Source organism: Muscardinus avellanarius (genome assembly GCF_963383645.1).
Source record: "Muscardinus avellanarius genome assembly, chromosome: X".
Classification (NCBI taxonomy): Eukaryota; Metazoa; Chordata; class Mammalia; order Rodentia; family Gliridae; genus Muscardinus; species Muscardinus avellanarius.
In genome coordinates, this window is record NC_137792.1 from 57732206 (window position 1) to 57746762 (window position 14557).

The following is a 14557-nucleotide window of genomic DNA, read 5'->3' on the forward strand; positions in this document are numbered from 1 at the left end:
TCTTTACAAAAGTGAGCATCTCCTCCTCTCAAGCAGCCTGAGGCTCAGGACAGCATGACAAGAATGCAGGCCTGTGTCAGATGGGGCATGTGCCTGGCAAGATTGCTTAGGCAGGCCTGGGAGTATGTGTATAGAAAATCAAGAAGTGGGATGTAGGCTGGAGGATCCTTTGTCTCCGAGTCTTCACTGTTGACAAACTAGGTGGTTTCACTCACACCCCCACAACAAAAATTTTTATTTAAGTGCCAATTCCAGAGCTTTGGCTTGGAGAGAGCAAGTCTGGCTGGAGTTCACCCTAGAGTAGGGATGTGGAGGACTTTTGGCTAGCTGCCTCCTCAGGGGCTGGCCTGGGCCTTAGCTCCCCTGGCTGCCAGCTCTAGCCTCTTCCCTGTATTCATTCCTTCCTATCACATCTCAGAACTATATCTTGTCTTCACCCAGTGCATTGTCCTTCAAAAAGAAGAAAAGTGGTGTCTTGAAGGCTTTGCTTACTCCCACCACAAAACACTTATTGTTGCTATAATAACAAAGAAGAAACTGACCCTTAATCTCAGGGATACTGCTGATATCAATGCATATCGGGTTTAGGCCGTTACTGAAGGAGACTTGGTTGTCCTTGACCTAGACATAGGACATGTAGCCATTAATGTGGCACATCCCCACCTTGTACAGTCCAATACAGTCCCAGGAGCTGCTGAGGAAGCCCAGGCTGGAGGAGTAACTGATTACCAGGTTTTTCTCCATGGTCCATAGGCCCTCTGGCATTATGGTGATGAGTGGAACAGATAGTAATGGTTTCAGCTCTACATCAAAGGTGTTGGTGACAGGCTTATGGTCACTGATGCTATATATCATGTGGCTGTCATAGCTCCTCAGAGACATGGACAAGAGGGGGACAGTTAGGTTGAGGGCAAAGGAGTTGTCATGGAGCTTCCACTTCACCCTCCACAGGATGCAATCAGTCCATGCAGGCTTGTGTTTTTTCTCACTGGTGTCATAGTTGTTAGAGTTTGTTTTAAATGTGTAGGTGGGCAGAAAGAGCAGGGTGTCCTCCTGGAACTCCTGAAGCATCAAGTTCTGTTTCTTGGCAATGTTGAGCTAATCCTTCTCCCAGGTCTTTGTAACACTGATTTGTTATGATTTCCTGAACAAAGTGTAACCCAAAGTCTTGGATTCGAAAGTTCATGTCTCTGAACCAGAGAATAAGGTCATGGTCCAGGAGGATGAGAGAGAGGATCACAAGATTGAGGCAGTCTCCACAGTTTAGTGAGACAATTTGCAACTTAGTAAGACCATTTTTCAAGATACAAAATAAAAGAGGGGTGAGGCTGTGACTCAGAGGTAGAACCAAAACCAAAACAATGTGGTTTTTGACTCTCACTGTTTACTGCATGTACTGGGCTAGTACATAGTACACATATGGCTCTGTTTATTGAAATTATTACAGTTCATTAACTATTACTTAAACCTGATTTATATGGCTTAAAATAGTAAAAGGTTTATTTTATATTACACAAAATCTGAATATAGGTAGTAACGGACTTTTGTGGCTACTCCTTCTTCTTCCTACTCATGCTGTTTGATGTCCCCATGCTTTCAAGTTGTTTGCCTCTTCTCCAGGCCTTGAGTTTATATTTTATGCAGGAAAAAAAGGGAGAGAAAAGAGTGCAAAAGGCAAATACAAGAAACTGCTTTTTTTGTAAATCAGAAAAAAACACTAGATCTCTCAAAAGCCACATCCAGTGGGCTTGTATTAGCACCTCATTGGCCAAGATGATAGGACCTTTCCATACATTGATGTAAGGAGGCCTAAGGATCGTAGACAAACACGTTGCTGCCTGAAAGATAAGAGTATTTCATTTTGAAGAAGATGAGAATGATGTTGGGTGTGTAGTTAGCTGTTAGTACTGTGCTCTGTATGCCAATAACTCAAAATGGCAAACTAGTTAAGAAAACAGAGGGTATAGGTCAAGTATAGAAAGGTTTTTCTCTTGATCTCCATGTAAAGTTTTCTTGCTTTGAGGCAGAAAAGGAAAATTCAACTTTCATAGTACAATCTGTGACTATTAGATTATGAAGCATCATTCTATAGATTTCTTGCTCCTCCTTTTATTGACAAACATGTCTTTCAGAATTTATAGGAACAGATATTTTCTACAACTTGTAATATTTAGACAGAGCAGGCTTCAGAACCTTTCTGTCTAAATTTTAAACATTTAAAAATCTAAGGGTCAAGGAAAGATCAAGAAATTATATCAGGCTATAGGAGACTATAAAGATATGATGGCAAAGTGCAATGTGGTATCATAGATTGGCTCCTGTAAGAGATAAAGGAAGGTAACTGGAAACTAGTGAAGTCTGAATAGTCTGTAGTTTTCTTAAAAGTAGCATACAGATGTAGGTTTCTTAGTTTTAAAAAATATAAAGTGCTAAAATGTTACATTACATAAAATGTTAATATTGGGGGACCTAAGTAATGGTAATATGGGAACTCAACATTATCCTTGTACTTTTTATCAACTGAAAATTATTCAAAAATAAGATGTGGTGGGCCATGGTAGCACATGCTTGTAATCCCAGCATTTGGGAGGCTGAAACAGGTGAATCACGGTCCGAGGACAGCCTCAGCTACTACTTAGTGAGGCCCTTTGCAACTCAGTGAAACCCTGTTTCAAAATAAAGAATTAAAAATAGGGCTAGGGGTATAGCTCAGAGGTCAAATGCCCCTGCGTTTCATTCCCAATACCACACACACACACACACACACACACACACAAAAAAAAAAAAAAAAAAGATGCTTATTAAAAACTTAAGGAAAAGTTGGAGAGAATTATACCATGACAAGTGAATTAATTACATTTATAGTGATTCATCTGGGGTTGTAACTCAGTGGTAGAGTACTTGCTTAGTATATCTGAGGTTCTAGATTCAATTCAAAGTACTGCTAAAATCAATCAATCAATAATATCAACTATAATTCGGATGAATGGGGTCCAAATATATAAGGAGGGAATGGGGAGGAAATTGGGAAAGAGCTAAATAATGAGTGATGTGTGCATGTATGCCTCTACCATTTTGTACCCCATTTAAGATATTTGACTACAATGAACCAGTAAAAAATAATAAAGAAACTTAAAAAATAAAACTTTATATTACTAGAAAAAAAGAACAAATATATTCACAAATGGAGGATATTTTCACAGCTGAAATATAAGCATGTTAAGGAGATAGATGGGAGAAAGGACCACCATAAGTCTATTTTTATGAGGATTGAGAAGCCTATTATCAATTAAATTATATTTGGAATAGAGAGATCAAACAAATGAGGTTCAAGTGTATAGGCAAACATGGGACAGGAGGACTGATGCAAGTATAGTGTGACATCAGTCATTGAGATTGCATTATGGATAAACCTTTGGCCTCATGCTGTAGTTCTACATAAGAGAATCAATATAAGAGTTCATAAAGCTGATGGCTATAAAGTACTAATCACTCTGGGCCCAAGATCTGCAAGCAATGGAGATAATACCCACTGTTTCTCCAGTGGTGGGAGTTTGCATCTTCAATTTGTTCATGGCATACCTTCAGCAATGGTTCTGAGCATTCATACAGGTATTAGTGGTTACTAGTAGCCTCAGCCATATAATCACAGGGCAGAAACATGAGCAGTGGTGCTTCTGGTTAGAAGTAGTAACATAGTTTTAGAAAGAGGAGATGTCAGTATATAAAGAGAGAAATAGAAAACATCATAAAAGCAGAGAAGACAGGTTATTTGGAAATACATGAAACACAGTCAGGGAAGTCATTATTATTATTATTATTATTATTATTATTATTATTACTACTACTACTACTAGGGATGGGACCCAGGGCATTCTACCTTAAAGCTACACCCCAGCCCTATTTTTTACTCTTTATTTTGAAACAAGGTCTCAGTGAGTTACAAATGGCCTCACTAAGTACCTGAGGCTCTCTGCAAACTGCCATCTTTTTGTCTTGCCTTCCAAATGCTAGGATTACAAGTGTGCACCACCAAGCCTGACTTTAGAATTATTTTTAAGAAACTGAAGAGCCTAGTGCTTCCTTGGAATTGTACAAAAATATGGTCAGAGAAACACTAATATGTCACGCTGTTGTGACTATCATTTTACTTCTAGGTTGGTATGCCCTGAGAATCACAACTGACACAAGAATGCATATTATAAAGACTTGGTGTAGAACTGATGGTGATTTGCTTTGTTCTTTCAGTACTGAAACCTGATTTATGAATGGTGATCAGAGTACAATATAGTAAAAAGGGAAAATGAAAGTCAATTTGGTTTGAAAGATTTTTTTTTGGGGGGGGTGTTCTGGAAGCCCTTCTACGTCCAGGCTACATGCCCAGACCTATTTTTATATTTTTATTTGGAAACAGGGTCTCTTACGCCAGCGAGGCTGGCTCCAAACCAGCGCGATCCTCCTGTCTCCACCTCCCAAGCGTGGGGATTACAAGCATGCGCCACCATGCCCGGCTGAAAGATCTTTGATAATGCTACTTTCTCTAAGTAAATGGTGATCTGGTCTTGTAAATAAAAAATAGCAAAGTACATTTTGACCAGATTATTATTATTCATGGGAATGGAGCAACTAGTTATTCAGATAAAATAATTCTTCAAAAATTGGGTTTGTATCTGGTGTTAATATGATCACTGGCAGTTAAGTATTCTAATAGGGAGACTCCATGAACACTAAAACATGGCACAAATCTTGTAGCATTTTAAAATCAGAAAATTTTTTAACCATAATGATTTCTCAAAATTCTTGTAACAAACCTAGATGAAACCAGGCAGGGTTTTAAAGTTGAAAACCAATGTATAGCTTGAAAGAAGAGAAGGCTTTAATATTAGGACATTACAAATTTTTAGAAATAGAGACTATGGAAAAAGATCCCAATTCCATTTTTTCTACTTCTCTTGAGAAAATAGATGCTGGGTCTTATTTCTACTGTTGGATACACATGTAGTTTGGGGCTCTATAAGAGAAAACTTATATAGAATTTTCCCTTACATACCCCATAGAAATACCTGGAAATCATCAGAAGCCTTGAGTTAAGTGAGATAATTACGTGTGAATATCACTAGAAAAGCTCAGTAGTCAGAACAAAAGGGAAAATATTCATTACTGCTCAGAAAAGACTCAATATTTTCATATTCTTAACCTTCAGAGAATCTTCTTCACCTGCCTCCACCTGTAGAATTGCCTTAACTTAGGACTTTATAAAATCCAGAATTGAATCCCAAAGGATGAACAATTGTAACAAAATAAACATCAGACTGGGGCCCTATAGCCAGGGTGATAAAGATCCATTATCTATTTCTAGGTAAACAGACTTGCTAGAAAACAGATGACATCTTGAAAGAAAATAAGAGCATTCAAGGAAATATACAAGCAACACAAAGGATAATTCTGAAATGATATAATTTGACTTCCCAACTAAACTAAATAGTAGATACACTGAAGGACAAACTGTTGCTATTAAGATGCAATTTTGTGGCATGAAACATAAAACATAAAATATAGATATAGGAATTCTGAGAGAAAAGGAAAAATATCTGCAAGACAGATACAGGAAATTATTTTTTTGTGTGGTACTGGAGATTGAATGCAGGAGCATTCTACCTTCAAGCTACACTCCCAACCCTTTTTATTTTTTGTTTTGAAACAGTGTTTCACTAGGTTGTTGAATCTTGCTAAATTGCCAAGGCTGGCTTTGAACCTGTAATCCTTCTCTCTCAGCATTCCAAGTACTGGTATTATAGGTGTGCACCACCACACCTGGCTCAGATATGGGAAATTTGATATTCAAATTGTTAGCAATTCCAGGAAGAGAAAAAGGAACAATTAACAGTAACACAATGATAAAAAAACCTCCTTCAGAGGAAAAAGGACATGAGTTTATATATTAAAGAAGCTCATGAAGCTCCCAACAGGGTTGGGGATAAGAGTAACTGAGGGTAGGTGGGCTTTCCAGAATACTAGAAAACTGGGGCACAAGGTACTGTTCAGGGCACTGACTCTACTCCCCCCCAATGCTAGTTTTAAAAGCAGGAGAGCATTATATCTGTAAACATTTCTTTAAAGGAAAGTACCCATATTATTCATATTGTCCATTTGGTGATCTGAGTCTGAGAATAGAAGAGCAGTGATGCATGTAGGTAGCAACAATTCAGATACTTTCTCTGAACTGGGAGGACCCTGCCTACCACCAGAATGTATATTCTGAAAGGAACTTAGAAGCAAGGGAAAAGCCATGCCAAGTGCTGCTGTATTTGCTCCCGTGCTATGATAACCATTAGTACTATTTAGCAAATATTTCTAGTTCTCCACATTTCTAGAATCATGTTACTAATTTCTCATTTTGTTTTTTTAAAGTCTTTATAATATTTTATTACTTCTAATTTTTAACAGCTGAAGAAAGTTGGAACCTTGAAGGGAAGGGCAGTAGACTATTCAGAAAGAGGACCAAATAGATGTAACAATAAATGCCTCAGAGCCTAAAACCACAGATGGCAACAAAGGAAATTAGGAAATCTTGAATACCACCTCAAGACCCCAACAAATGAGCAGCTGGTAACTTTTCAGGCAGAGATTTGATAGCACCTAGGGCTTCAAAAAGTGAGAAGTGGTAGCCTGGAGTGGTGGCACACACTTGTAATTCCAGCATTCGGGAGGCTGAGACAGGAGGATCACGGTTCACAGACAACCTGAGCTACTTAGGGAGGCCCTTTTCAACACAATGAGACTCTGTTTTAAAAACAAAGAATAAGAAATAGGATTTGGGTGTACCTCAGAGGTAGAATGCTGCTGGGTTCCACCCCCAGTACCACAATAAATAAATAAATAAATAAATAAATAAATAAATAAATAAATAAATGTGGGAAGTGATGACAGCAGAGGTGAAAAAACTTTGAATTTTAAGGAGCTGACTCTTCTTGTAGAAATGGTATGAAACAAATTACAAAATCAGGAGATTTAAATAGAAATGGCTGAAGTTTTAGCTGTAAGAAAGTATAATAGTGATACTAATGAAGTTAAAAGACCTTTGTTTTTATTGACTTTTCCTGAAAAATTGGATAAGGAGAAAATTGGCTCCAAGTTAATGATTTTTGTTGAGAGCAACTGTTATACTATGTACTAAAACTTTCCTCTTTAAGCTAGGTATAGTGGTACATGCCACTATAATCCTAGAACTTTGAAGGCTAAAACAGGAGGATCACAGGTTAGAGGTCAGCCTCTGAAATTTAGTGAGACCCTGTTTCAAAAGAAAAAAATAAAAAGAACTGGAAGTGAGGCTAAGAAGTGGGATTTCTCTGGTTATAATCTCCACTTCAAATCCAAAACAAAAACCAAACTTTCCCCATTAAAGGCAGTTTGAATCTTTGATTTCTTTGAGTTATATAAGTGAATTAGTTTGTTTTTAAATAACAGAGAACAGTTTTGCCAACACCATTTGTTGAACAGGCTATCTTTTTTTAGTGTATGTTTTTGGCCCCCTTGTCCAAAATTTATTGGCTATAAGTTTTTGGATTTATTTCTGAGTCCATTACTCCACTGGTGTGTGTATTTTTTTGTCATACCATGCTGCTTTTATTACTATTGCTTTGTAGTATAGTTTAAAGTCAGGTATTGTGATTCCTCCTGCATGTTTTGTTTCTGAGAACTACTTTGGCTATTCTGGTTTTTTATGTTCCAAATGAATTTAAGGACTGATTCTTCTATGTCTGTGAGGAATGATCTTGGTAATTTAATGGGTATAGCATTGAATCTGTAGGTCACTTTTGGAAGTATGGCCATTTTGATGTTACTGATTCTACCTTCCATGAACATGGAAGATCTTTTCATTTTAACGTCTTTGAATTCTTTTTTCAATGGTTTTAATTTTCTTTTGTAGAGGTCTTTTACCTCCTTAGTTAAATTTATTCCTAAGTATTTTATTTTCTTTTTTTTGTGGGAAATCCTGAATAGAAGTGTCTTCTGCATTTATTTTTCAGTGACTTTATGGTTGGTCTACAGAAAACCTTGATTTTTAAAGATTGATTTTGTATCCAGACACTTTGCTGAATTTGTTGATTAGTTCATAATCTTCTGGTTGAGTTTCTTGTGTTTTCTAAATGTATCGTGTCATCTGCAAATAGTGAAAGTTTGAGTTCTTGTTTTCCTATTTGTACTCCTTTGATTTTCTTCTCTTGCCTTATTGTTCTAGCTGGAGCCTCAAGTACTATATTGAAAAGAAGTGATGATAAACCATATGCAGATAAATGAAAATAAATCCCACTTTCTCACCCTTCACAAGAGTCAATTCAAAATGGCTCCTTAAAGAGGGCATAGGTCCAACACTTCAACACATAGACACAGATAGAGACTTTCTAAACAAGACCCCAAAGCACAAGAAACTAAAAGGTGAATCAATATGTTGGATTGCATTAAATTGAAGAGCTTTTGTACAGCAAAGGAAACTATCAAGAACCTTAATAGAGAGCCCACAGAATGGAAGAAAATTTTTGCCAACTATTCATCTGATAGAGGACTAATATCTAGAATATACAGAGAACTCAAGAAACTCAGCACTAAGAAAACAACCCAATCAAAATGGGCAAGTGAACTAAATAGATACTTCACAAAGGAAGAAATTCACATGGCTAATAAATGCATGAAAAAATGCTCAACATCATTGACAATCAGAGAGATGCAAATCAAAACTACCCTGAGATTTTACCTAACTCCAGTAAGATTGGCAATCATTCAAAACATGAACAACAACAAATGCTGGCGAGGATGTGGAGAATAGTACATTGTTGGTGAGTTTGCAAATTAGTGCAACCACTTTGGAAAACTGTATGAAGGTTACTCAGAACAATGGAAACAAACTTACTATTTGATCCAGCAATACCACTTCTGGGTATCTACCCAAAAGAAAGGAAACCAAACTACCAAACCAATGCATGAGTATCTATGTTCATATTTATACAATTCGCCATTGCCAAACTATGGAACCATCCAAGATGTCCATTAACATATGAATATATTACAAAACTATGGGATATGTACACAATGGAATTTTACTCAGCCATAAAGAAAAACACAATTACTTTATTTAGAGGGAAATTGATGGAACTGGAGGACATTATGCTAAGTGAGATTAGTCAGTCACAAAAATAAGAAATCAGATTTTCTCCCTAATATGGGGAAGCTAGGGAGAAATGGGTCATAGGAGGAATTCTAGACAAAGAAGGATATTATATAGATGAGCAAATAAGGTGACCTAATGGAGAGAATGGGAGGGGGGATAGGGAAATTCTCTGATGCATTTGTACTTTAACATATCAATGTCAATCACCAAACCAAACATGAGAAGGAAGGAGGGGAGGAAATGGGATGGGAACTGGGTAAGGGGTAATTGAGTGATGTGTGCATATATGTCTCCATCATCTTGCATCCTGTTAAGATGTATGAATACAATGCACCAATTAAAAATAAATAATAGGAACAACAATTTTGATATAATTTTCTACTTAACCTCCAAAAATGCAAATGAGATACAAAATTTCCATTGTTTAATGGTACAAAATAATTTTTGTTTGAAAATTTGCTTAATAAACAAATAAGTGTATACAGGTGTTTTGAGAAGGTAGATCAAACTATGTTTGGGCTTCTAATGGGCATGAGCAAATGATATCTGAGCTTCAGCATTTCCAGAATTATCTATGCTTCCCAAATGTGATGATCAGAAATGGTTTTGAGACAACTTACCTAAAAGATTAAAAGATTAAAATACTACTTTGTTTCATAATTTTAAAAACTTAAATACTTTGCTTATTTTAAGTCAGGCATGATTATTTTTTTTTCAGTATTGGGGATTGAACCTAGAGACATTCTATCCCTGACCTATAGACCTAAGCCTATTTTGTTTTTATTTGGAAACACCGTTTCACTAAGTTACTTAGAGCCTCACTAAGTTGCTGAGACTGTCCTCAAACCTGCAGTTCTTTTGTATCAGCCTCACAAGTACTGGGATTACAGGCATGTGTGTCACCACAATGGACTCAGGCATTTTATGTAATGGAGAAGATGACCTTGCTTGAGTGGGATGCAGCTGAAATTGGGGTGATGGTGTTGTCATTAGGCCCAGACAGTTGTTACTGAATAGTTCCTCTTCAAGGCCACAGCCTTATGGAAATAACAGTTTCTTTTCTTTTCTTTTTTATACTCTTAGAATATTTTAAGATCTTGGCTTTCACCTATAGTGTTTGAGCTGGCAAGTGGAGAATTTGGACTGTCCCTTTAATAAATTTAGGAAAATACAGATTGTAAAAAATGGAATGGATGCTAAATCAAGAGTACTGAGCAGGAGGGAAGGCTGTTGTTTTTACAGTGCACCATACCTCTCACATTGGGCACATGGAAGTAGAATAAATCTGGCAAAGCATCCAAGAACCCCTGCCCTCCTCCCCCTGTCAGATCACAATGGGCTCCTCCTGTTAGAACCAGCTACAAGCAAAGATGCTATAATCAGATAGGATAAAGAAACCAGATAAAACTGGTGTAAGAGAAGGTGTGCTGCCCAGCTCTAGGGAGAGGAGAAGTGTATAATTGATGCAGGCTCAGGAAAGACTTAAAATTACTAAACAAACAAAAAACCAAACCAAACAAAATAATTCAGAAATGACCTGTGGGAAACAGGCTTTTTAAAAGCCCTGTCCCAAGTCAGACTGCAGTTGAAAACAAGTGCTGATTGGACATGTAAGATAAGAACTGCTAGTATTACCAGCCCCAGGAACTAGGCTTATCTGAAACTGTGAAATTCCTGAAGAATATCCATGTATGAGTAGGAATTTCATCTTCTGCTTGGCTTCTTATCATTCTGTCAAAACTGTAGTCTATATTTGAAGATTTTATGGGCTATAATCACCAGATTACTGAGAAGGTCTGAACTTTATGCTTTATCACTGTTTTGCTCATGATGAAAAGGATGTTTTCTTTACTGGGGTTCTTGTGTACAAAGTATAAAGAATGACATCCACAAGCAACAGAAAGGTCAGTGGGAAGTTTATTGTCAAGAGAACAGGGAAGGGGAATAGAGGCAGAACACTCTTTTAGGCATTGGAGATCCTGGTGTCTGGCAGCTTCCTTCTGGACACTACTTGGGAGTAACCAAAGCCACAAGCTATGAATTGCAAACTGCTTTCTCCCAGAGTCCACACGATCCAAAGAGAGTTTCAGGCCACCCTTAGGGACATTGGCTGGCCTTGATATGCAAGTTTTCGTCTGGTCATTACACAGGAATTGCCCAGTTGCGTGCCATCAATTACAGACCACTTTCTCTCAAATCCAACAGGTGTGAGAAAAAAGCTTTCCAAAAGGGAGGGTCCGAAATGGATGACTATTTAGAGTGGCTTGTCTAGGGGTTTATATGTTTCTTTGGGTTCCTTTTTCCATTTGGGGGGAAAAGAAAGCTTTCCCAGAGGTAGCTTCCTGATACTTAGTGTTCTTTCTGTGTTTCCTTTTTCCAGCTGGGGTCCCAGGCACAATTTCCTGGAATCTCCTGAGATAGGTTATCAGCAGAAACAACTGGAGTTTTATAAACCTTTGGTCATTTTCAGGAGGCTTTTGATCTAGTTAGCACTCCACATTGAGGTGGTCTGGTTCTTTCAGAAGTTTGGAAGTTAGTATCTGTTGACTCTCAGGAAACTAAGTATTTCCACCATGGCCCTCTGGCCACATTTGACTATTTCTTGTGAGGCAACTACACAGTACAAAACTGGGTTATTTAGTTGTTTGTTTTTACTTTTTAAGGTGTAATTTACATTAAGTATTTTTTCTATTTTTGGTATATAGTTTTTTGAGTTCTGAGAAATGGTCACAGTTGTATAACCAAAACCCCTTTCAAAACTTTTACAACAGCTCCTGGGAACCATTGATTTGTTTTCTTTCTCCACACTTTTGCCTTTTCCAGAACACACACATACAAGTGTACATGTGTGCATATGCACACACAATACAACAATCTATTTGTTATTTGAAGGATATTGGATTGTTTCGTGTTTGTAGAGATTATGAATAAACCTAGTTTAAACATATATGAAGAATATGTATGTAAATATAATTTTTGTTAGTCTTGTGTAAATTCCTAGGAGTGGGTTTGTTAGGTCATATAATAAGTATTTAATGTTATAAGGAATTGATGGCTGACTTGGCTGATTTTCAAAAATGGTTGAACTGTTGTATTTCCACAAGCAATGTATGATGCTTAATATGTTTGCCAGCATTGGGTATGTTTTTTTTCTAAAAAGTGCCATGTTAATAAGTGTGTGGTGATATCACATATGGGTTTTAATTTATATTTCCTTGATTAGTAGTCATGTTGAGTTTGTGTTTTATTATCCATTTGTATATTTTTATACTTTTATTGGTGCATTGTAATTATATATCCTAGTAAGGTTCAAAGTCTTACAGACGAACAAGCACAAAGGTCTTGAAGTGTTTCCTTTAAGGTTCACCCCACTTCCCACTCCTCCCCATACATAGTAGTGATAATGGAAGTGATACTTCATACATAGGCACAACATACTTTGAATGAATTCTTTCATTGCTTCTTTCTTTTTCTCTTCCCATTTCCCTCCCCTTATTCCCTTCCATTATTCTTCTGGTCACTCTCTCAGTTATCTAAAGTCTCTTTTGTTTCCTATTTTCTCTCTACTTTCCACATATGAGAGAAAATATCTGATCCTTGACTTTCTGAGACTGGTTGATCTCACTTAGCATAATATTCATTAGTTTCAATGATTTTCCTGCAAAAGACATAATTTTGTTTTTGTTATGAATGAATAAAATTCAATTAGGTGTGTATATGTAGGTACATATATCACATTTTCATTTTCTATTCATGTTTTGACAAACACCTTGGCTAGTCCCATAATTTGGGTATTGTAAATTGTGTTGCTATGAACTTGAATATGCATGTATCATTATAGTATTCTGAATTTAATTCTTTTGGAAAGATACTGAGGAGTGATATAACTGGGTCATATGGTGTTTCCATTCCTATTCTTGAGCAACCTCAGTACTGATTTCCATAGTGGTTGTACTAATTTATAATCCCACTAACAGTTTGAGTTTTTATTTCTTTTTTTTTTTAATTTTATTTTATTGGTGCACTGTATTCATACATCATAGTGGGATACAAACTTTTGTAGACATACATGCACACATCGCCCAGTCAGCCCCCACCCGATCCCCACCCCATTCCCTCCCCATCCCTCCCTCCCATGCTTGGTTTAGTGGTTGACATCTAGTATTATAGCAATTTATCCAAAATTAAAAATGATAATCTCACATAACAGTTTCATTTGTCTGATACCAAGCTTTTGATGACTTAAAGATAACATTTCAATATTTCTTTTTACTTTCTTTCTTACCAGAGAATATTTTTTTCTTTTTTTTAGGTGAAACTATCATATATTTATTTTTCAGAAAAAAATCTATCCTGATATGGAATATGGACTCTAGATACCCAAAACACTCTCGAAGCAAAAACAAAGCTAGAAGATGTATATTTTCTGATTTCAAACCATATAAAGCTACAATAATTGAAACAGTGTAGTACTGTTCTAAAGGCAGATATATAGACCATTGGAGTTAAATACAAGCCTAGAGCTAAATTCTTCCCTATATTGTCAAGTTATTTTTGACAAGGTTTCCACGAACATTTGGTGGTGGAAATAATAATCTTTTAACTAAATATTGTTGAAAAATAATAATTACATGGAAAAGAATAAAATTGGACCCTTACCTAATCCCACATACAAGTATTAACTCAAAATAGATAAAAGACCTAAATATAAATCTTAAGACTATAAACTTTTAGGAGAAAATCTGGGTCATAAAACCTCACAATATTGAAATTGGCAGTGATTTCTTGGATATGATTTCAATGGCACAGGCAACAGAAGAATATACAAACTCCCTAAAAAATAAAAGAAAATATTGTATATTCAAAGACAATGTAAACAGAGTTAAAAGTTACTAATAGAATTGGATAAAATATTTCCAAATGCTATATCTGAAGGTATATTAATATTCCAACTAGAAATCCTAAAAATTAACAACAATAAAGGCAAACAATACAATTTAGAGATAGGTAAAAGACTAACATAAATAATGAATCTCCACAGATAACCAATCTTAGTTGTCTGTTGGATGGAAACTCTTGTTTCTCTGGTTCTGGTGAGTGTTACCTATTTCTTCTTTGTAGTTAATCTCTTTGAGTATTTTCTCTAGCGCTGGTTTTGAAGACATAAATTCCTTCAGTTTCTGTTTGTCATGGAAGCTTCTTATTTCTCCATCTAATTTGATAGAAAGTTTTGCTGGATAGGAAATTTTGGGCTGGAAGTTGTTTTCTTTCAGAGTTTGGAATATGTTACTCCAAGCCCTTCTGGCTCTCATGACTTGGTTTGGGAAGTCTGGAGTGATTCTAATTGGTTTTCCTCTGAATGTCACTTGGCCCTTTGTTTTTGTTGCC

At 36.4% G+C, this 14557-nt stretch overlaps 1 pseudogene across 1 annotated transcript in view; it reads right to left on the reverse strand.

Moving 5' to 3' along the window:
* Window positions 1–420: 420 nt before the first annotated feature.
* Window positions 421–14557, reverse strand: part of LOC308278926 (inositol polyphosphate 5-phosphatase K-like) — a 197303-nt pseudogene continuing 183166 nt past the window's right edge. Inside the window, exon 2 of the transcript in view lies at window positions 421–1282. The product of the transcript in view is annotated as an inositol polyphosphate 5-phosphatase K-like (transcript). The remainder of the gene's footprint in view (window positions 1283–14557) is intronic.